Here is a 15,069-nt window from a genome sequence, read left to right as displayed (position 1 = left end):
CTGGACTATAAAGTCTTTTATGAAAGTGCTGCTCAAACTACATGTACACAATAATAGGCTGAGAGGGATGATTTTATTTTTCTTTTGTTTTGATAAAATAAATATGCTTTTTTCGCAAACTTGGGCATTCAGTGCTTCTTAAGAATTAGCAAAGGTGCTGTGTGCATGGACATTTTAACCAAGGACCTACCATATATACCATTCTTTGCCATGTTTTTTCTGCAAAATGAGGTTACCTGTTTGAGCTACCATTTCCCTTTGGAATTTGTATCTAGATACATTTTCTGCTACTGTTCCTAGTATACTGACTGGCAGAGTCTTTCTTTTTTGTTGTTTATTGGTATGCTTTCTTTTGCCTGAAACAACTGAGGAATTGTTAAAAACCCTAGTGGACTCCAAGGTAGAGAATGGCCAGAAACTAGGATTGTTGAGGAACTCTTGGTAAGACTAACATGACAGTTACCTCTAGAAATGTGCCTGGTATAAAGAAAGTAAGCAAACAAAATAACCGAATCACATTTGGTGGTTTGTGAATGACGTACTACCAAAGAAAATTGCAAAAACTGAGGGTAAAGATGCTTTCCTGTCATTTGAATGAGGAAGCACTAAAACCTATATAGGCATGGAAAGGATTGAGTAGACACTGGCTAAGAGAAACATAAAAAGGAACTGTTGGCTTGGACTGGGATAATTACTAAAGTGCAAGCTATAACATTTTACAGCTGCACTTGTAATACTGATAAATTAGTAACAACTTAGATGCATAATGTAAAACATATTTTAAATGTGTGGCTAGAAACTGATTTTACATAAAATTAAAATATTAGGAATTCTAACAGTAGACAGATTTGAAGCAGCATTGCTTAGCATTATGAGAAAGGGGGGTTACAAAGTGATATCAAGAACTTTGGCAAGTTAGTAACTTTAGTAGGATGCTTATTGTTTAATGGTACAGTGTTTAGAATGAATTGTTTGATTCTAAGTATAAAGTTGCAATAAAAATGTGCAGTCTTCTGAGAAAACAGTGTCGGTGGTGCAACAGGTAGCACACTCATCTTTCGTGCAGAAGGTTGTGAGTTGTATTCCCACACCAGGTAGATCGATTACTGATACTGCAGTATAGCATAAGGGTGGTGCTGCACTCCTGAGTGTCCTGTCATTTGGGTGAGACATTAAATCAAGGCCCCATCTGCTTAAGCTGGTGATGGATCAGGTGGATGTTAAAGATCCCACAGCATCTATTGAAGAGTGGAGGAAGTTCCCTGATGCCCTGGCCAGATTTTCCCTAGTAGTATAAATGTCATCTGGGGTGTACCCCTGAAAAGAGGCTACTAGTATAGTAGGACTAACCCTGTCAACAACAGTTAAATAAAACAAAAAGCAAGGAAATGTCAGTAAGTACTAAAAGTAAGAAAGGTTAGAAAATGTTGAGTTGTAAACCCACATCTGTCCAAGTGAGGAAAAAACTACATAAAATGGAAACTATCAAGAAGCGTGTTTGGATAGTACAAAGGTTAAAACATAAGGAGATTATCCCAATCCCTCCACACCACGCACTCCAGAGACCTCAGCCTCATTACCACAATCAACAGGACATGCTGGAGGGACAGGTTCATAACCCAGAGATAGCCCATGCTATGGAATAGACTTCCCATACATGTCAAGCAGAGCACCTCACTGGCCCTCTTCAAGAGAAATCTTGATGAGTGGATGTGAAATAGAAAATTCACAGCGGGGATCACTCCAGTAGCTCTACTCGACAGAGGCACTAGGAACTAAGGTTGGGTGGCATGATGCCAGGGTAATCCTATGGGCTAGGCTTGTAAAGGTGCCAGGGCCATTAGTCTAGTACACACCTATGAACCTATGAACCTAGCACAAGGCAAGATGACTGCACAGCACTTAGAAGAAGAGTTAGTACATCAACACAGAAGATGAAAAGAGAAGGAAAAGAAGGACATTTAAATGAGGGCTATCAGAGGAAAGAAATGGTAGAAAGTACTAAAAGTAGGAAAGGTAAGAAAATTCAGAGTTCTAAACCCATTCCTGCCCAAGTGGAAAAGAAACTAAATAAAGAAATGCCAAACTGCATATTGTTGAATCTAAATAAAAAGGGAGCTCTCAAGAAACTTGTTCAGATATTATAGATGTTAAAACATAAGGCGATTATTATATACATATAATAATCTACCCAGAAAAAAAATAGTGCTTTTTTATGGGTTATATGATTACTTTTATGTTCAGCAAGTGTAATTCCAATGTACTTAGTCTTTATTGTAGCTTTATATCATCATTCATAGTATCATATGCACCATTCACCAACACTTACACAACTGAAAGAAAAAATACAAACCACACCATACGAACAAGAAAAACACACACCATAACATAAATACACTGAACACTACACCTAACCCTACTAAAAACACAAAACATCAACATTACGAAATGTCAAACTGCTTATTTTTGAGACCATATGATTGACATTCTGCAATGCTGAAAAGTAAAAAACAAACCAAAAACTGTGTTTTAGCAGGGGAGCAAACCCACCTGCACCCCACACCCCTTGCAAATTATATATACCAACTCCAAGATTGCACTTCAACATTGCAGAAAGTCTATATCCAATGTGGCTTTTCAAAGTGTACATATTCTGAAGAGGAATCATATATATATATATATATATATATATATATATATATATATATATATATATATATATATATATATATATATATATATATATATATGTATATATATATATATACATATATACTTTGTTTCATTGAATCTCATTTTACTGAATTTCATTTCACCCTGACCACATCGCTGAAAACACAAATTACTGAAAATTAATTTCACTGAATCTTATTTCACTGAACTGCAGTTAGTATATATGGCACTGTGTAGAGTACTGTAAGGCAAGTAAAAGGTATATGCCCTTTTCCTCACTGTAGTGCAACCCTGGAGTTAGTATACAGCATAGTATATATTAGTACATTGGGGGTGTGGGGGAGCATCCCCCCACGTTGTTTGTTCTATATTGTATTTTACCAAAAACTTCAAAACAATACATTTAAACAATAGACATGCATAGTTGCAACACCAATGACTAAGTCTCTCCAGAAGACAATATGTACTCAAACTAAGTGGCCTCTACACCCCCCCAACTATATATACTGTGTTGAGCAGATGGAAAGGGTACTTTGAGGGGCTGATGAATGAAGAGAATGAGAGAGAGAGAGAGAGAGAAGGTTGGATGATGTGGTGATAGTGAATGAGGAAGTGCAACGGATTCGCAAGCAGGAAGTAAGGACAGCTATGAAAAGGATGAAGAATGGAAAGGCTGTTGGTCCAGATGACATACCTGTGAAAGCATGGAGGTGTTTAGGTGAAATGGCAGTGGAATTTTTAACTAGATTGTTTAATGAAATCTTGGAAAGTGAAAGGATGCCTGAGGAATGGAGAAAAAGTGTTTTGGTACAGATTTTTAAGAATAAGGGTGATGTGCAGAGCTGTAGTAACTACAGAGGGATTAAATTGATCAGTCACAGTATGAAGTTATGGGAAAGAGTAGTGGAAGCTAGGTTAAGAAGGGAGGTGATGATTAGTGATCAGCAGTATGGTTTCATGCCAGGAAAGAGCACTACAGATGCGATGTTTGCTCTGAGAGTGTTGATGGAGAAGTACAGAGAAGGTCAGAAGGAGTTGCATTGTGTCTTTGTGGGCTTAGAGAAAGCATATGACAAGGTGCCTAGAGAGGAGTTGTGGTATTGTATGAGGAAGTCGGGAGTGTTAGAGAAGTATGTAAGAGTGGTACAGGATATGTACGAGGGTAGTGTGACAGCGGTGAGGTCTGTGGTGGAAGTGATGGATGCGTTTAAGGTGGTGGTGGGATTACATCAAGGATCAGCACTGAGCCCTTTCTTATTTGCAATGGTGATGGAAAAGTTGACAGACGAGATCAGACAGGAGTGCCCGTGGACTATGATGTTTGCAGATGACATTGTGATCTATAGTGAGAGTAGGGAACAGGTGAAGGAGACCCTGGAGAGGTGGAGATATGCTCTAGAGAGAAGAGGAATGAAGGTCAGCAGGACTAAGACAGAATATATCTGTGTGAATGAGAGGGAGGCTATAGGAATGGTGAGGATGCAGGTAGTAGAGGTGGTGAAGGTGGATGAGTTTAAATACCTAGGATCAACAGTTCAGAGTAATGGTGAATGTGAAAGAGAGGTGAAGAAGAGAGTATAGGCAGGATGGGGTGGGTGGAAAAGAGTGTCAGGAGTGATTTGTGACAGACGAGTACCAGTAAGAGTGAAAGGGAAGGTCTACAAGAGGGTAGTGAGACCATCTATGTTATATGGGTTGGAGACAGTGGCATTGACAAAAAGGCAGGAGTCAGAGCTGGATGTGGCAGAGTTAAAGATGTTAAGATTTGCACTGGGTGTGACGAGGGTAGACAGGATTAAGAATAAGTATATTAGAGGGTCAGCCCAGGTTGGACGGTTTGGAGACAAAGCCAGAGAGGCAAGATTATGTTGGTTTGGACATGTGCTGAGGAGGGATGCAGAGTATATTGGGAAAAAGATGCTAAAGATGAAGCTGCCAGGTAACAGGAAAAGAGGAAGGCCTAAGATAAGGTTTATGGATGTGGTGAGAGAGGACATGCAGGTGGTTGGTGTGACAGAGCAAGATGCAGAGGACAGGAAGAAATGGAAACAGATGATCCACTGTGGTGACCCCTAATGGGAGCAGCCAAAAAAAGAAGAAGAAAAAGACTGTTTTATTGTTACCAATATTTCTTTGTCACTATTTTAGATGGTTTGTTCATTTTATTCTATATTTGTTTGTTTGTTTTTACTATGCTATTCTTTTCCCCTGTTTTTTCTCATAAACAACTTAGATGCAAGCACTTTAATAAATAAATAAGAAGTTGAAATCTAAGGGACTCTGTGTCACTTGAACCCACCAAGGAATACACGTGTCCTATCCAGAAATGTGGGTATGTAGAAGCATGCATTTGCATGAGGTACAACACTTTCTGTCTAAAGGCTGTAGTTGTTAAAAGCATTCAAATAAGCCTTCTAACCCGCCCACCTCCACTCCCTGCTGGATAATGACAATGATCCCCCCACCTCTTGCCTCCTTATTTCAGTGTCTTAAAAGGCTGGGAGGTAGAAGGAATGAATGGGCTACAAGGCACAGTAGCACGGTAGTCACAAAAAACACAAGAATTTTATGACACAAGAAATGATAACTTCCATTCTTCAGTGACAGATTTGCATTGATTTGATTTAGAAGGGTTCCAGTCACTTGCACAGCTCATCTGGATGTAAATTACATTGCTCATGTATAATATATCAGGCTGGTTTTGTTGCTCATTCTCAGTAGAAGAAGACTGTGAATACTTCCATGTTGACAAGCTGTGGACGGTCCAAAGTCAATGCATCTTAGAAAAAGTGTAAGGTAGGAGTTAGAGTTGCCTGCCATGACCACTCTTTCTCTATTTGCAGCAACCTTTGAATGAAAACAATTAAAGGAGGCATGTGCTGAACCCCACACATGGTGGCATAGACATGTACCCCCCCCTGCTAGAAACCATAACTATAAGCCCTTGTAAGTGAGCTACTATGAAGTGAGCTCAGGTGAGTCAGTCAGATACAGGGGAATTGATTTATAAAAGATCAGCAAGAAAAGTATGGGTGTACAGCATAACTCTGATGTACAAACCAAAATAAAAAATATACTCTCGCCATTAGTGAGCAGTTTAATAACTCTAGATACAAAAAGGAAAATTAAGAGAAGTGAGGCTTTGAATAAGGAACTAAACCTATATGGCATCCTAAATCCCCTAGATTACTGTCCTCTAATTTAGTTGTTCCTAAACTTAATGGAGGCTTCAGAATTGAGGTTTTATTCTCATTCATTGAACACCAGGGCTGAACCTGAGACTTACACTTCCAAGACAGTTGCCACAGCTATTTATACCCTCTTCAGGGAATCTAATTCTCTAACCTTGACTGTGTTGTTACATACAATGAAAACATGTTGGCATTTATGAGAAAGGTGAAGAACCTTATGATCTTCGACACAGAGATTGACACTCAGGAACCAGATGCCATCTTTTATTTTTTTTCCTTATACATTTCTTACATCCTCTTCCTGAAGACCTCTTGCTGCTGATGCCTGCCTTGGTTTCTTCTCAGCTTGATTACTGCAATTACCTGTACCTCAGACTGCCTGAAAATGACCTTGATCATCTCCTTCTAGTTCAGGATACCCCAGCACAGCTACTTACAGTATTTCTCATTTTCCTTCATATTACACCCATTTTGAGGAGTCTGTACTGGCTGGTTACTCCATTGCATATTACCTTCAAACTCTTACTGCTGGTTTATTTAGCTTCCCATATCTTAAGGAGGTCTTGATGCTCTATTGGCAAGCCAGGACCTTATATTATTCTTACACAGGGCTGTTAGAGTTTCTTAGGGTGTTTCTAGTCTTTTTGTAGTTCGGGCTTTCTGCATCAGGTCTGTCAAATCTGGAATCTTTTCTCCCAGTAATCAAGTGAATTCTCCATGCTATCTGGTTTTAAAAGGGCCAACAAAACTCATTAGTTTGATTGTACTTTAAACTTTATAGTACATTATTTTTATTGGTATATTTTAACATGTATTTTAATATACCTGCCATAGTTACGTTAGTTTTTAATTTATTTACAGTTTTACATAGTACTCTTTGCTTTGAATGTAATTCACTTAGGTATACTCCCCTAGATTATTTAGCATTTTGTTTTAACATTATGTTATTACCCCTTCTTTTTCATATCACTTTACTATCATTGTGTTTGGTTAACGTCCACCTATATAAACATGAATTTGAATTCATTAAATCCTAATTTGCTCTGTAAGCTATGTGTTTGGTCCCTTAGATGAGTAGGATTATGGGCTTATTTTTAAAATACTAAAATGTTAATATACAGGCCCTTTCATTTTTAACTATCAAAATAATGAGTAAATTAAGTTTGACTCTAGTAGTAAAACTGATGATTAATGCATTGTAGTATTTTTTACTGTGTTTAAATTAAATTTTGATAACTTTTCAGCCTTTTACTGATAATCAAAATATTTTACTAAAGCTACTACAAAATTGTTTCTACTGTCGAAAAGGTTTTAAGGACTTCTCACCTCATTCAACTATCTAGAAAACTGAAAACAAGAACTGTCCATAAGCTACACTCCAGTGATAAATACCAAAAAATGGCCTTTTGTAAGCCATTAGTAATAAATGCTAGTCTTATTTATAGGTATGATGTTATTGGTTTACAATCAAATTCTTGAAAATCAGTTGAACGTCCTGCTCCTGTTTGAACATGGTAGGAGCGACAGTCGGTATGTCGACAGTCAAGTGAACGGCAGTTCAAAAGATCATCAGCAGGGCAGAGAAATGCAGCATGTCTGTAAATGGCAACTGTTGACATTAAGATAGAAAACGAACTGCTGATGGTATGTGTCGATCATCTGACCTCATTAATATTCATGAGGAGATGAAATGCATCGATGATATCAATGTTCATGGTTTTGAATTCTGCGATTTTGATAGTAAACCAGTGTTATTTGTTTTGTATTTTTTTCCATTTGTTTACTGGGTAAGTGAGCCAGTCTTCAAATCCCATTCAGCCTTTATGTGGGCCCAAAAAGGGCAGGCAAGTTACAGAGTAATTTTTACAAAATGGACGAACATAACAGGTGCATATTGACAGGGAACAGAGCTACATACAGTTCCTAGCAACATAGGAGATAAATATATGCAAAAGTTGAATGCACTTATAAAATACTTGCAGTTACAAATCAAGCAGTATCACACTATACACATATATACATATTTCCAGTTAATCCTTTTATACTTTATTAAAAATTTAGATATAAGAAAATGCTCACTTAATTATTGAATGTCAGTTGGCATAACTGAATGACAGCCGCTGTTTCTGAATTTAACCTTAGAGAAAAATTCAGTAAGTTTAATTTAAAATTCAAATAGGGCTCTTTGCTCTTTAATCTAGGGTGAAATTTGATTCCAGCAGGCATTTACTATGTTTGAAAACACCCTCTCACCATTGGCTAGCGAAAAAAGGGTGCGTGTTTAATTATAGTGCATTATCTGTGCTGTACCTAAGGGAGTAAGGAAATGTTATGTTTGGAGAGAAAAGGTGGGCATTGACACACACTGACTGGATATCAGTTAAGAATGTGTGACTTGTAAAAGAGGTGCTCTCAAGACAGCATGGAGAATTCACTTGATTAACTTCTAGCTTGACATGTATGGGAAGTCTATTCCATAGCATGGGTAGTCTCTGGGTTATGAACCTGTCCCTCTAGTATGTTCTGATGATTGTGGTAATGAGGTTGAGGTCTCTGGAGTGTGTGGTGCGGAGGGATTGGGATTTCTTTAGATATAGCATTTCTAACAGAGCTGGGTCAGACATGGCTTTGTAAGTTAGGCAGACATCACCACTAAGTAGGCAATATGAGACAAAGAATAGATGGAGTTTTTTGAGTCTGTCCATATAGGACAAGTATTTAAGGCCTAGGATCCTCTTTGTGATTTTGCAGCCTCTCCAGTTGTTGCAGGTGTCTAGTGAGGTACATGCCAAATAGGGCATTGTACTTGATGATTGACCTAATGAGGGAAGAGTAGAGGGAGACAATGACCTCTTTCTTCCTGGATGCAAAACCCTTAGTAATGAAATGTTCCACATAGAAGGATTTTCTGACCACAGTGGCAACGTGGTGGTCAAAAGAGAGGTTGCTCTCAACCTGTGTTCCCAGACCTCTTATAATGCCTTCTGTCTTCAGTGGACTACCATTAATGTGGTAATTCAAGGGAACCAGGTTTTTCCCAAGGGGACGATGACAGATTTTTTGAGATTGAGCTTAAGGCCATGGTTCTGACACCAGTCATTGGTGTCATTGAGGCCTTTCTGTAGGATGTCACCATCACTTGGGGAGTTAATAATGGCTCCTAACTTGCAATCATCTGTGAACTTTGTCAGCCAGAGTCCCTTTGAGTTGACCTGGACTTCAGAGAAGTAGAAACCAAACAGGAGAAGACCCAGGGCCGAACCCTGTGGGACTCCACTCGTACCTGGTTGGCAGTCTGACTTGGAGTCAGATACTTTCACACTGTGGGTTCTATCTGTGAGCCAGTTTGCAACCCATCTAGTGATATTGGAGTTTATGTCTAGCTTAGTGAGTTTTTCTATGATTCCTGAGTGGGGAATGGTATCAAAGGCCTTGGCCAGATCAAGGTAGGCTGTATATACCACCTTGCCTTCATCCACAGCTCTGGTGACTGACTCAAAGAAGTCAACCAAGTTGAGCAGCCATGATCTACCCTTCACAAAACCAAACTGTGTAGGATCCAGAGTTTGGAGATTCCTCATATCCTTGTTTATTGGGTCCATGATGATGCATTCCATAGCTTTGCATATCAGACTCGTCAGGCTAATTGGGCAATAATTCCCGGGGTCTGTAGTCTCTCTTCCTATGTGGAGAGGGATGACTGTAACAGTGCACCATTCGGTAGGGACAAATCCTGAGGTGAGGCTGTGACTGAACAGGACACACAGGTGAAGTGCCAGTTTACTCTATAGTTTATGTAGAACACAGCCAGGGGATATTATCAGGTCCCATAGAAGCTGTATTCTTGGCCTTGGACAGTTTTAACCTGTGCAGCAGTAATACTGGGTGCCTGGTAATCTACTGGTATTCTGAATGGTCCTTTGGGGGGGGGGGTAAAGTTAGCACTGAATCTGTCAGCCAGTATATTGGCAATATCTGTTGGTCGATATAGGAGGTACCCTTGTGCAGTAGCTCAGAGCAAATCTGGGTATTGCCGTGGAGATTCTTTACATAACTATATAAGGCCTTGTGGTTGTCTTTACTATCTGCTGCAGTTCTGTTTTCATAGCTAGCTTTAGAGGATTTGATGAGGGATCTCAACCTTTTTTTGAAGCTGATAAGGGAGTTTTTCCAGTCTTGGGACTTCACTTTATTCCGCATCAGTTTCCTCCTTCTGTTGTAGAGTTTGTTTATGGCGGGGGACCACCAGATTGGCTTCCTTTTTTTTTTTTTTGAGGAGAGTGTCTTGATTGTATTGGGTATGGTGAGATCCATACATTTGTGTACGTGTTCGTACAGTGCATTGGTGTATGATTCGGCAGTCATGCAACTATTCTCCATTTGCATGGATGCCGTGAAGTTAGCCACCTCTGTTTTTAGGAGCCCAAAGTTAGCTTTGGAGAAGCTTTTCATGGTGGTTACCTTTGTAGGGGGGGTGGGAGGGATGTGGATTTCAAAGGTGATTAGTTTGTGGTCAGATCTAACCAGGGAGGATCTGACTATTGGTGTAGAGCAACGGTCACCCATGTTAGTAATGACCAGGTCAAGGATGTTGCTACCTCTAGTGGGGGTAAGAACGAGCTGGTCCAGAGCATTGGAATTAATGAATTCCAGAAAGCATTGGGCAGGTGTAGTGGTACATGAGTATTTTTCTCAGTTATTGGAGGTGTACTTGAAGTTGCCCAGTATGAGCGTGTTAGGTTGGACCCTAATATTCTCCAGGGTGCTTAGAAACATGGAGTGTGAGTCTTGGGACATAGTTGGGGACCTATAGAAGGCTATGACCTGAATCGCTGTCTTACACTGTGTTAGCTGCACCTGAAGTATCTCTGATGCGTTATGTTGGGCCATCAGTCTGGAAGTGTGTTCATCCTTTATGAATATGGAAGCACCACTGCCTTTGGAGCTTCAGTCCAAGTTCTGGGCCCGAAAGGTGTGGAATGAGTTATAGCCTGGTAGTGCAGGGGTGCTTTTTGCTGACTTGAACCAGGTCTCTGTTACAGCATAAATGTTGATGTTCTCCATTTTAAGGAGTGCTTCAAGCGAGTGCATTTTGAGATTTAGACTTCTAGCTTTGAGCAGCATGACTCTCAGATTACATTTGTTTGTAGCACTTATGATGGCAATTTGGTCTTTGGAACACCACCTAAAAAAGGCACTATAGGGGTGGCAAGAGCCTTGGCTAGTATCCGGAAGCCCAGGCATGACAGATGCAGGCCATCTCTGGCAAAGCATCAAGATCTGTCAGTCATGTCATCCCAGGCAGACAGATACTAGATCCCCTTAGAATGACACCAGAAACTTAGCGAATTGTTGAAATCAATCATTTTCTGCTTGTACTGTGCTATCATTCTGGGTGATTGTAGGATGCTGCTCAGGGCTAGCATCATACCCGCCTGGGCTACATAATCCAAGATCTCCTCCATGTCTGTTTTCATGTAGTCCAGGGAGGTACTTCTCAGGTCATTCGCACCCACATGTACAATGGCAGAGTCATATTTGTACCTGTTGTTGAGGGACTCGAGTGCATGCGTTATGTGGTGGATCCTGGCACCTAACAGGCAGCTGACTGTTACTTTCTCCTTATTCAACCTAGTGAGTGGGACATCAGTGTGTCTTACTATCGAGTCACCTATGACTAGTGTGTTGGGCATGTTGTTTCACCTTAGGGGCTTTGGTTGAGTGGCACACTATTTAGGAGAGTTATGTGTCTCGTGATTAGTGTTGTGTTGTGGTGGTTGGGTACGTTTCTGCCTTGGAGGTCTCTGCTGTTTGGGTAGATTTTTATTGAGAGCCTCCATGAAGGTGGGTGTGTGGTTTGTATTTTTATGTGAAGGCAGTGCTGATGTGTGCTCTGGAGGGCTATGTGTTCCATGTGGTGTGGTGCAAGTGTTGACCTTCTCCTCTTGACCAGCTATTCCGCTCTTGGCTGGAGAGTGCGTGGCTTCCAATTTGGATATATAAGTGCATCTCTCACAAGTCTGAATGTTGGAAGGTAAGAGGAGAGGGTTGTCATTTAATGATATGTTACTTTCCATAGTAACATTTAATGAAATGTTACTAAAGATAGCAGAATTATTGTGTTAATTGTTTCGCTTTTGTTAAACTATTATATTTCAAAATTTTACTTTGATTTGAAATTTACTACAATTAAACACTTTACTGATACTTTTAGAACATATCTAAAATAACGCAGGTTAAATGTTAGGCCTGATTCCAAAAGACTTGTTCTCACTTACACTGAAAACAAGTCTTTTGGAATATGACACCCAGTCTAAGCCCGTTCATAGATAGGCCTTACACTGAAGTAAGTCACTTACACTGAAAGCAACTCTTTCAGAATCAGGTCAGATTTATACTGAATGCAACTCTTTTTGGAATCTGGACTGTTAAGTTTAAATATTTTTTTTTTAAAACTAAAGGATAGCATACTAATTAATTTTGTAAATATTTCTAATTATTTGTAATATAACTTATTTTGTCATGGCAGAATACACTGTCACAGCCTTTCTTCAAATTCTAGATTTGATTATATGTTTTATTTTTATGTTGCATTGCTATTTCATAATAGTTGGAAAATAACTAATAAAATTAGTTTTTTAAAAGAGAAGAAGAGGAGAAACCATTGCCAAGCAACACACAACACAAAATTTAGGTAAGGTGTTTTTAGTTGCGCTGAGGACAGAGACACGTCAACATTAAACATTACTTTCATTTCAGTTTCTAATGTATTTTTTCTTTACATGCTGTTCCATGTTTATAAGACATTTATTTCTTGTTCAAAGTATTCATAAAAGTGATATGATAATGGATTTACAGACAAAAGAAAATTACATTTAAAATATTTTTCATGATTCTTGTATATCTCTTTTTGAAGATTCATCTTATGATCCTTCTAGAAAGATTAATATTTTTTTTAAATGAAATCAAATTTTAAATACACCTTGCAATACAACTATCTTATCATTTTCAAAGCCAGTTGTTATTGTGACCTCTACATACATTTATGATGCATTATTAATAATTTCAGTCCATTTAATTGGTAATGAAATAATTCAAACTAAAACATCTACAAGCATGAGAAAACAAAACCCCAGTGCAGGAACAACAGTAACAGAAACATTGTTAAATATTCCTAAAGAATCATTTTTGCAATGGGACTTGCCTATGTGCCCCCAATGTGGAAGCTTTTCCCCATACCATGAATTATTTATTTAATAAGAGGTTTCAAAAATTTGGAAAAATTGGAACATATATAAAAGAAAAATAACTGCATCTCCAAACAACCAAAATGCTGACATATTCAGGCATCAATAGTACAAGCAAGGTGATCTTAATTCTGAGATGTTCTATGCAGTGATAACATACTGCCTGATAAACTATGTAAGCAACATATTTAAAGAATTACTATTATAACTTAATGTTGCAACAACAGAGTGAAGTGGCTTAGTTGTTCAGTCCAGACATGGAGGATTGCAAGTGTGTCACCAGTGATAGTCCGATGTATTATGTTCAAGAAATATGGGGGGGGGTGGGTGCTGAAACATTCTAAGCCTGACCAACTTTCTAAATTCTGAGCATTATTTAGCTTCTGTATCTGCAAAGAGGGTTATTTCATCTTGTAAAGTTCCATTGTTTCAGATCATTGATTGAACCATGTCAATGAAAAAGCATGGAACTTTTAAGTGTGGAACTCTGAGCCATCATGAATTTCCTATTCCTGCAGAAGAAAACTCTAAAATAAATCCTTGAATATATGATGCAAACATTGAGTGACAAATGCCCTTCTTACTCAAATGTGAAGAAGTGGTGTGCAAACTTTCAGCATGGAGATTTCAAGACCGAAGATGCAGCAGGTCTGGGAGGCCTCAAACGGTGTCAACTCCTGAAATTATTGACCGTGTCCATGACATGATTTTGGTAGATCAGCGACTATTGGCTAAAACAATTTCTGAGACACTACAGATATCGAGGGAATGTGTTGGGTTTATAATCCATGGGCAGCTGGGTATGCAGCTATCAGCCAAGTGGTTGCCCAAATGTTTGAATGCCGAAGAGAAAAGATGGCAAGTGGATACTTCCAAGTTGATTTTTGTGACATTTTCATTCAGCTGGTGCCAACTTTTTGGAACAACTAGTTACTGTTGATGAAACATGGTTACAACACTATGATCCTGAGACAAAACAACAGTCCATGCAATGGTGGCACTCAGGATCACTGAGGCCAAAGAAGTTCAATACCCAAAAGTCAGCAGGAAAGGTCATGGCCGCAGTGTTTTTGGGATCAGGAAGGTGTTGCAATGACTGACCATCTTTCAAGGGGCCAAACAGTTAATGCAGAATGCTACTGTAACTTGCAGTGAAGATTAAAGGAGGCATTGAAAGAAAAAAGGAGAGGGAAGCTGCAGAAAGGAGTTCTGTTTTTGCAATGCACCTGTTCACAAGGCAAGCAAAATGATGGATGTTTTGACAAAATTGGGGTTTGAGTGCAAAGACCATTCACCATACTCACTAGATCTTGCACCATCTGACTATTTCCTTTTTCCAAAAACTTAAAAAAAGTTTGAAAGGGTGGCAATTTTTAAGTGATTCAGAGATGATTGCAGCAGTGGAACAGTATTTCAGTGACCAGACTTCAGACTTTTTTTTTGGCAGGGTTACAGAAACTGCAGACATAATGTGCCATATATGTTGAACTTTGAGGACAATATGTTGAATAACTTGTAGGTTTCATGGCTCCACGTCATTCTCTTATTGGGTGGGCTTAGAACATTTCAACACCCCCTCATAGACTTCAAAAAATTCATCTCAAGTGTAAAGCTTACAGGTGAAGTTTTTGAAATCCATTTCAAGAGCAAATAAACTGTTGCTATTATTGGTGGGCTGATTGTAACTGTATGCAGTATGGTTACTTTTGTTTCATGGACACTGACCAATATGATTGGATTTTTTTTCATGTTTCAGTTTTAGCAGTCATTTGTCTGAGCATGCAACCACAGAGAGGTTCATAGGTATGCAAGTGCAACTAGGACTTACTGTGATGAATGAACCCCTGATTGAGGTTATTATGTACTACACTGCTAATACAACAGCAGACAGAGTAGGTGGAGTGGTTATCTACAATAAAAAAATGGTCATTAAACTGAAACGATTTTACAGAGATGAG

This window comes from Protopterus annectens, chromosome 9.part0 (genome assembly GCF_019279795.1).
Source record: "Protopterus annectens isolate FY-2018-M chromosome 9.part0, PAN1.0, whole genome shotgun sequence".
In the NCBI taxonomy this organism is placed as follows: Eukaryota; Metazoa; Chordata; order Ceratodontiformes; family Protopteridae; genus Protopterus; species Protopterus annectens.
This window is presented reverse-complemented; position numbering follows the sequence as displayed.